General features: G+C 35.0%; 1 protein-coding gene across 2 annotated transcripts in view; it reads right to left on the reverse strand.

Annotated features, from left to right (window-relative positions):
- Positions 1 to 8,742, reverse strand: part of LOC117323756 (ectonucleoside triphosphate diphosphohydrolase 3-like) — a 51,047-nt gene that overhangs the window by 24,228 nt on the left and 18,077 nt on the right. The window contains exon 1 of one of the 2 annotated variants that reach the window (XM_033879186.1): positions 3,921 to 4,019. The exons of the other annotated variant lie outside the window; for it this stretch is intronic. The gene's annotated coding sequence lies outside the window, so the exon portion shown is untranslated. Of the gene's footprint in view, positions 1 to 3,920; positions 4,020 to 8,742 lie in introns of those variants that run through there. 2 annotated transcript variants of the gene reach the window in all.

Here is an 8,742-nt window from a genome sequence, read left to right on the forward strand (position 1 = left end):
ATAAACAGACAAAATCATCAACCAAACACTCGAGATATAATCATCATAATCCAAACACTAGAGATATAATCATCATAAACCAAACACTCGAGATATAATCATAAACCAAACTCTCGAGATATAATCATCATATACCAAACACTCGAGATATAATCATAAACCAAACACTCGAGATATAATCATCAACGAAAAACTCGAGATATAATCATCATGAACCAAACACTCGAGATATAATCATCATAAACCAAACACTCGAGCTATAATCATCAACCAAACACTCGAGATATAATCATAAACCAAACACTCGAGATGTAATCATGAACCAAACTATCGAGATATAATCATCATAAACCAAACACTCGAGATATAATCATCATAAACCAAACACTCGAGATATAATCATAAACAAAACACTCGAGATATAATCATCATGAACCAAACACTCGAGATATAATCATCATGAACAAAACACTCGAGATATAATCATAAACCAAACATTCGAAATATAATCCTAAACCAAACACTCGAGATATAATCATAAACCAAACACTCGAGATATAATCCTAAACCAAACACTCGAGATATAATCATAAACCAAACACTCGAGATATAATCATAAACCAAACTCTCGAGATATAATCATCATATACCAAACTCTCGAGATATAATCATCATCAACCAAACACTCGAGATATAATCATCATCAACAAAACACTCGAGATATAATCATCAACAAAACACTCGAGATATAATAATAAACCAAACACTCGAGATATGATCATAAACCAAACACTCGAGATATAATCATAAACCAAACTCTCGAGATATAATCATAAACCAAACACTCGAGATATAATCATAAACCAAACTCTCGAGATATAATCATAAACCAAACTCTCGAGATATAATCATCATAAACCAAAGACTCGAGATATAATCATAAACCAAACTCTCGAGATATAATCATAAACCAAACACTCGAGATATAATCATAAACCAAACTCTCGAGATATAATCATCATAAACCAAAGACTCGAGATATAATCATAAACCAAACTCTCGAGATATAATCATAAACCAAACTCTCGAGATATAATCATAAACCAAACACTCGAGATATAATCATCATAAACCAAACACTCGAGATATAATCATCATCAACAAAACACTCGAGATATAATCATCAACAAAACACTCGAGATATAATAATAAACCAAACACTCGAGATACGATCATAAACCAAACACTCGAGATATAATCATAAACCAAACACTCGAGATATAATCACCATAAACCAAACTCTCGAGATACAATCATAAACCAAACACTCGAGATATAATCATAAACCAAACACTCGAGATATAATAAAAATTTGAGTAGGGTATATTTCATATTGGGTCTATATGAAATTATACATAGAAACTGTACAATTTTACATATAAGTAACTATACTGTGACATAAAATAAGCGGATCTTCCGTACGCAATGACGATACGATGGTGAATTCTTGTACATTTACGGAAATATAGAAGAATGTAAACACTATCAATATTGACATTATCAACACAACTGTGCACGAGCGGCAAAAGAATATGATCACTGCATGTCTAAGAGGCAACTTAAAGTGGTAACATGCAGAAACCGGGTTTTCGTCTATGTCTTCCTCTTGATAGGCCATTATATCATGTATATAGTATATTATATATACATGTATATCATATCATGGGTGTCTATGCATTAGCCAAGAATATTTGACACGAAGTACATTGCACTTGTAATCAACCGATGTTCTATTGCACGAGGACGAAGGCCGAGTGCAATAGAACATCGGTCGATTACAAGTACCCATGATAAACTTGCTTTATTACATAATCGCTAAAAAAACATTTAGAATCACTGAAATCTCGACTTTCCTGTAGGCCTAGATGTCGCCACGAGTGTCGTCTGGCTGTGTTGACATCTGAGTGACTTAGACGCTTGAAATGGTAGGACTAAATTCCGAAACGTCACGCGATGTTCAATAGTTAGCACGTGACCGTGAAATACTTCATTTTAGCCGTGCAATAGTTCAAAATATAGCATATGCATATAGTTAAGGAAAATCAAACGCATTATGTAATAAACCAAAATAGATCTGCTGCCCGAATAGCAACAATCTTTGCAATTTCTTTTCTTTCTTCCATTGCTCATTCACTCTGCGTATTGTATCTTTATATTGGTGTATTGTAAACAGTGTGGTGTATTGTTAACACCTGCCATATGACCCTAGTAACTAGTAACCTAGTAACCTAGTTGTTGTAAAAACACTGAATCTCGTACAATCAAGTCAAACATAATCAGCTACAAATTTTTACATCTCCACCAAAAGGACCCATGGAAACGTCTTAAACATTAATACAGTTTAATTAAAACCAATTGTGTGTCAGTCCATAATTGTACTTTTCAGTCTAAACATTTACCCTACAGGGCCTTGGAAACCTCACAAAAGACACACATAGGAATTGTTATGCAGTCCTAAAACTTTCTAGTAAGCTTTCAAAATAACACTAGTTTTAGTCTATTGTATATCTAGATAGTAACACCCATCATGCTATCTTTGTTTCCTCGTACCTGGCGCAAGTGTAATCAGACGGCATGGTCTTATGACATTTAGTGTCCGGATAGGTTTGATTGATAACATTAAGATGGCTTCCGTGGAGAAGGACAAGGTGTAAACATTTAAAAGTTTATAGAAATCTCGTAACATTGGAACCTCGGTCATAATCTGGGGTAACTCCCGTACAATTTTATATATAGACAAATGCTATTGGTCAAGACCAAATATTATTAAGTTTAACGAACTAATGAATACATGTTTATAACTAATGTTAAACAAACTAATGAAAATGTGTATTTTTCTCAGATTAAATAATAACATGATCTGCCCACCTTGATAAGAATGAAAATGTTTGGTTGTGAAATAGTGCCTTGTATCAACTAGGAACACTACTTTAATTGTATATGTTATATTGTAAATATGTTTTTCTCTATACATCATGTCAGTATGTGAAAAGAGAATAAGTGGATTTTGAATTTGGTACGGACAATACGATGGCATATGTATATACATATATATCAGTCCACGGTCCCGGTTACCACGATACATCTTTATCGATAACTTAGGGATTTATTGTAGACCTATCAATATATACAACTTAACTCACAGGGTTACATCGGATTCTCGGAACAAAACGGAAGTGGAATGATGTCAAACGTTATAGTGTATGAACTTTGGAATACATTCGATTTGACACCCAGAATAGTTTTAAAGAATCCAGCATAGTGTATATATTTTACACGTCAATAAGTCGGTGACAACTTCGAGAAAAATACAAATCTTCTGACTGCATGTGTTGAGATAAGCGGTATCAACGAGAAGAAAGGTTACGGATTTATCAACCCTTAGATAAAAACTAATAAGAAAGATGTAAACTTATAGATATAGGTAATCTACTTGCTGAAAAAAAGTTATTCCAATGTCGAAACGCTATCGTTAGACCTCAAGTCTTTAAATCATTAATTAGATAACTAAATTTGATAATGCTTTCCTCTTTATTAATCCGATAGATGTATATACATGTATGAAATGTTGTCTATACCTCAATCGACAAAATGCCCTCATGCAGTAATCGTTAAAGAGTCACAGAAAGACGAGAAGTTTAATTTCCTTATTTAGAATACTTGTTTGAGGCATGGCAGGATACATATGTACATTATAACAGAGAAAACATTTCCGTTTCGGATAATTTGTTAACTAATGGGAGTATTTTCACCGGACCAGACTAACTAATTTGAATGAACATGTCAAGAAATATGAGTCTAGAATTAGTATCTATTTTCGAAAAAGTCACTTTGATAATATCTAAAACATATGTACGTACCCCATGCAGAGTCTGTCCACTGTGTTGCCCCACTGACCAGAATCATGTGGTATATATATAAGCTGTTACAGAATGCCTGAGATCATAACAGCTGCAGTCAGTCTGCACAAAGGTGGAGGCACTCATCTCTCGGAAGCAACCTGTCAGGTTTGATTACAGCAGGGAACGCGCGCGCTCATGTTTGCTAACTTGACACCCCCCTATCCCAGGAATCTAAAAAAATATCAATGTTTGGACACATGATATATGGCTAGATGCATCACATACGTACTGCAGTGGACAAAATGTACATCATAGCTATGGCAACGACAGAACAATGGATTGTTCTCGTGCCCCACATCGTTGATGTTCGGATGTGTTTGTTTTGACCTGCTATGTCCGAGGCGTGTTGTGTATTTTATATTAATGCTAGATGTAATTACAAACATAGGGACGGCAGGACCTACACTACCGAGGAGTACCAAGTGCATACGGATCCTGAAATAATAGACCCTGGTACGATTCGATAACTTATCTGTATAACTTTGTTTACCGAAGGCAAGGAATAATATTATGTTTTTGATTAGACAACGTAGTGTAGAATCGAGTCAACATTTACCCGCTACTTTAATTACACACAATGACAGGGATGTAGGAATTGGAAATGCCGGCATTCTATATAAGCAGCCATTATACATCAAGTCTGTGTCATTACGACCCTTATATTTCGTAGACGTTCGTGTACATTCCAAAGCGTTTTATTGACATAGACGTTACTACCATATCCCAATATTCTTGATCTAGTATGGAAACATCACAGATCTCTGCATTTAATATAACAGAGCTTTGATTGGTCATAATTACACACGTTGAAAAAAATACAAAGGTCATATTGAATAGTATCATACAGAAGTTCGGAGTTTTCGCAATATTACGGAGGTCAAATATGTCGGAGATCACATGTATCTCGGTACTTAGTTGCTTATATTACTACAGGTGTTGTGCGGAAATGCACTCAAGTTATTCACACCGGTAACAGCTTTTATTACTTTGAGACATACACAGATGCAATCTTATTTCTCTTGTTGGCTATAGTGACGGAAATGTCGATCTAAATTAAGGACAAACATGTGGACAGTTTTATTTGAAATTTGATTTTAATCCCATGTTTTCCTCATTGATAAACATGTAACAGTTGATTTGCAAAGTTTACAGATATGTTAGGTTTGATATTTATATCCCGCCAGACTTCTCTCCTGAACAACACGTAACTTGAGTCCACTTGAGCCTTTATTTCTATTTCTCCAGGACATAGTATTTTATCAAAACATTGAATATTTTCCCCATGCATGCTTGTGTGGTACCGTGGCGACGGAAATATTTTCTTTTTAAATACCAAACTAAACAAACGTAACTTGATTTTTAACGTGGCTGTTATTGAAGAAAATTCATGAAAAAAATGTCCTATGTGGTTTGGTTTGGTTTGGTTTATTTTGTTTAACGTCCTATTAACAGCTAAGGTCATTCAAGGACGGCATCCCGTGCGCGCGACATGCATGCGTGTGGTGAGTGCGTATGTGTGTTTTGGGAGGCTGCGGTATGTTCGTGTTAAGTCTCCTTGTGATAGGCCGGCACTTTTGCAGATTTATAGTGCTACCTCACTGAAGCATACTGCCGAAGACACCCAGCAGGACACCCCACCCTGTCACATTATACTGACAACGGGCGAACCAGTCGTCCCACTCCTTGTATGCTGAGCGCTAAGCAGGAGCAGCAACTACCATTTTTAAAGACTCTGGTATGTCTCGGCCAGGGGACAGAACCCAAAGCCTTCCTCACAGGGGCGAACGCTCAACTAATGGCCAAAAATGAGGCATGTGTCAAGGGAGACATTAGGAAGAAGAAAGTTGTTAAGAAAGAAGAGGACAGATACATCCCAAATTTAGTCGCCTCTTACGATCATGCATTGGGGGCAGCAGGTACAATTCTTACGCCTTACCTGCAGGGCATGTCCTACGTGGGGAAAATACTTCATTTTGTATTAATTTTATATACTTCATTGTGGATACATGTAGGTATATTCTAACCCGGGTTTTCTGCGTCATAGATGCCTGCTACTTGACACAAAAGTTGAGAATATCCCCAATATCTCGGTAAATTCCGACAAGTCTCGTTTTGGGGGAATAGGTCGAGATGTAGCGATAGGAAATATGTCTTCCATTATCCATGAAAGTCTGTGTTGAATTAGTGTACGTTAGAATAAGATGTACGGGCCTATATTGACTTCGGTGTGTGTAAGTGTCGGATTGAGTAAGTGCGAAAGCTATTAGGTTCGTTTTGTATCATACAGGTGCAGAGTAAAGCGAGTGATTAAACAGGGGGGAAACATATCACTTGAAAACAAAAAACAAAAAAAAAAACAAAAAAAATACGACAGAAGATGGATAATGAGACTCAATGGGAAATTAGTCTACGTCGTGTGTATGGTTTCAAGGTTATTTTTTAAGTGGAATTTAGCCCTCCAGTACGAATTGAAATGGTTGCTAATCTCTCGTACCACGGTGGAGAGATAAGCGAGGACATTAATATGATCTGTATTTTGTATAATGAATTATTTCTGAATCTAGCGGAAATAAGCTTACGTGTCCCTGTTGTTTAATTATGTAGACTGTTAATTTTTTTACGATTTGTATCTTTACCTACAGTTTGTATATTTAACCTATACACTTATATCACCAATATCAGGTAAAGCTTGTTTCTTGTAGGTAATATACACAGCTAGATACTAAACTCGCGTTAAGGTATCTAATTCAACAGCGGCGCTGATTAGGATCGAATTACAAAAATTGTGTTTGTGTGTTTTTATTGTGATTTATTTACTTTATTAACTTATTCTTTATTCAAGTTGAAAGACTGCAATCCTATATGTGGGCTATTTTCATCGTGTTTATTGTCTAGTAAGTAAACTCCAAACAAACGTCTTATGTTTCCTAAAGTCCATGGGCCCGTAAGATGTTAAATACGGCTACACAGCTTGTGTTGTACCTCTTAACTGGAGATTTCTACACCTATATACAAATATTTACAAAAATATTTTGTTTTTCAAATTTAACATTTTTGTATGAAACATATGAAGACAGAAGTATATTCGTTATTTCTCGTTAGTCAAATATGTGCACGGTATAGTTTTCGATTCACGAATGTTATACTGATGTATTTTCTAAATGATTACACTTATAGTGAGATATGCTACACAAAGTTTTCCGCTGTAAAGTATACAGCAAAAATGTTATTCATCTACAAAAATTTCAAGGAGTTGCAGTTATATTTGACAAACACCTACACTTATACATGGACCTATTTCCCGCTTAAATGCCTAAAACGCTACACAAGATTTAGAACTAGATTGCAAGCAGCCGATATGTTTCAGACGCCTAGATCATTTTCCGATATTTTTGATGTACTTTTTTAATCAAAAGATATCCTATGTTTTGCTTAAAAGACACTATCTGGTGATATTGCGCTGATGGTATCGTAGTAAAACAGATTTAACTAATTTCGACGTTAGAAATAAGCATATAAAATACAGGCAAATCTTGCTTCATCATCTATCAGGAGCTTGTCAGTTTACATATAACACGCTTTGCATCAGAAGAGTTTGATTGATTCGGATGTTTCATACAGGATAATACTAATATAGGAGTCGTATTACATCCGGTATAAATAAGTCGATTACCTTAAATCATAACTGTAAAACTTAATTAAAGTGAACGTTACCCAAGCTAGAAGCCGGCTTTCTGGATCGGTTACGGATCAAAACCTGTTTTCTTAATTAAGTTTTGACAGATAAAATTGTGTTTCTTCAAGTTTTATATCTTGTCAACCTCAGACACGGCGATATGTTGATCCTACCTTTTGACGTTTTGCGTCTAAAATAATATTTCCTCTTATGACTCTTTGCGTCTTAAATAGTATTTCCTTTAATGACGTTTTGCGTCTGAAATATTATTTTCTTTATGACGCTTAGCGTCTTAAATAGTATTTCCTTTTAGACGTTTTGCGTCTTGAATATTTTTTCCTTTTATAACGTTTTGTGTCGGAAATAGTTTTTTTCTTTTATGACGTTTTGCGTCTGAAATTGTATTTCATTTGATGACGTTTTCCGTCTGAAATAGTATTTCCTTTTATGACGTTTTGCGTCTGAAATTGTATTTCCTCTTGTGACGCTTTGCGTCTTAAATAGTATTTCCTTTAATGACGTTTTGCGTCTGAAATAGCATTTTCTTTTATGACGTTTTCCGTCTGAAATATTATTTTCTTTATGACGCTTTGCGTCTTAAATAGTATTTCCTTTTAGACGTTTTGCGTCTTGAATATTTTTTCCTTTTATAACGTTGTGTGTCGGAAATAGTTTTTTTCTTTTATGACGTTTTGCGTCTGAAATTGTATTTCCTCTTGTGACGCTTTGCGTCTTAAATAGTATTTCCCTTTATGACGTTTTGCATCTGAAATATTATTTTCTTTAATGACGTTTTCCGTCTGAAATAGTATTTCCTTTTATAACGTTTTGCGTCTGAAACAGTATTTCCTTTAATAACGTTTTGCGTCTTAAATAGTAATACCTTTAATGACGTTTTGCGTCTGAAATATTATTTTCGAACTACCAGATCCTGTATTCAACACCCCGTTTTAAGCGAAACCCTTGTTAGATGTGAAGATATTTGTCATCATTTGACAAGTTTTTGGAAGGTAGATACGCTGTTTGTCTTCCGGGGTCTGTTACATGATGTTTTAATACTATATATCATTTTGAGATGAAATCATGTACTTTATTTACAGCATA

This window comes from Pecten maximus, chromosome 3 (genome assembly GCF_902652985.1).
Source record: "Pecten maximus chromosome 3, xPecMax1.1, whole genome shotgun sequence".
In the NCBI taxonomy this organism is placed as follows: Eukaryota; Metazoa; Mollusca; class Bivalvia; order Pectinida; family Pectinidae; genus Pecten; species Pecten maximus.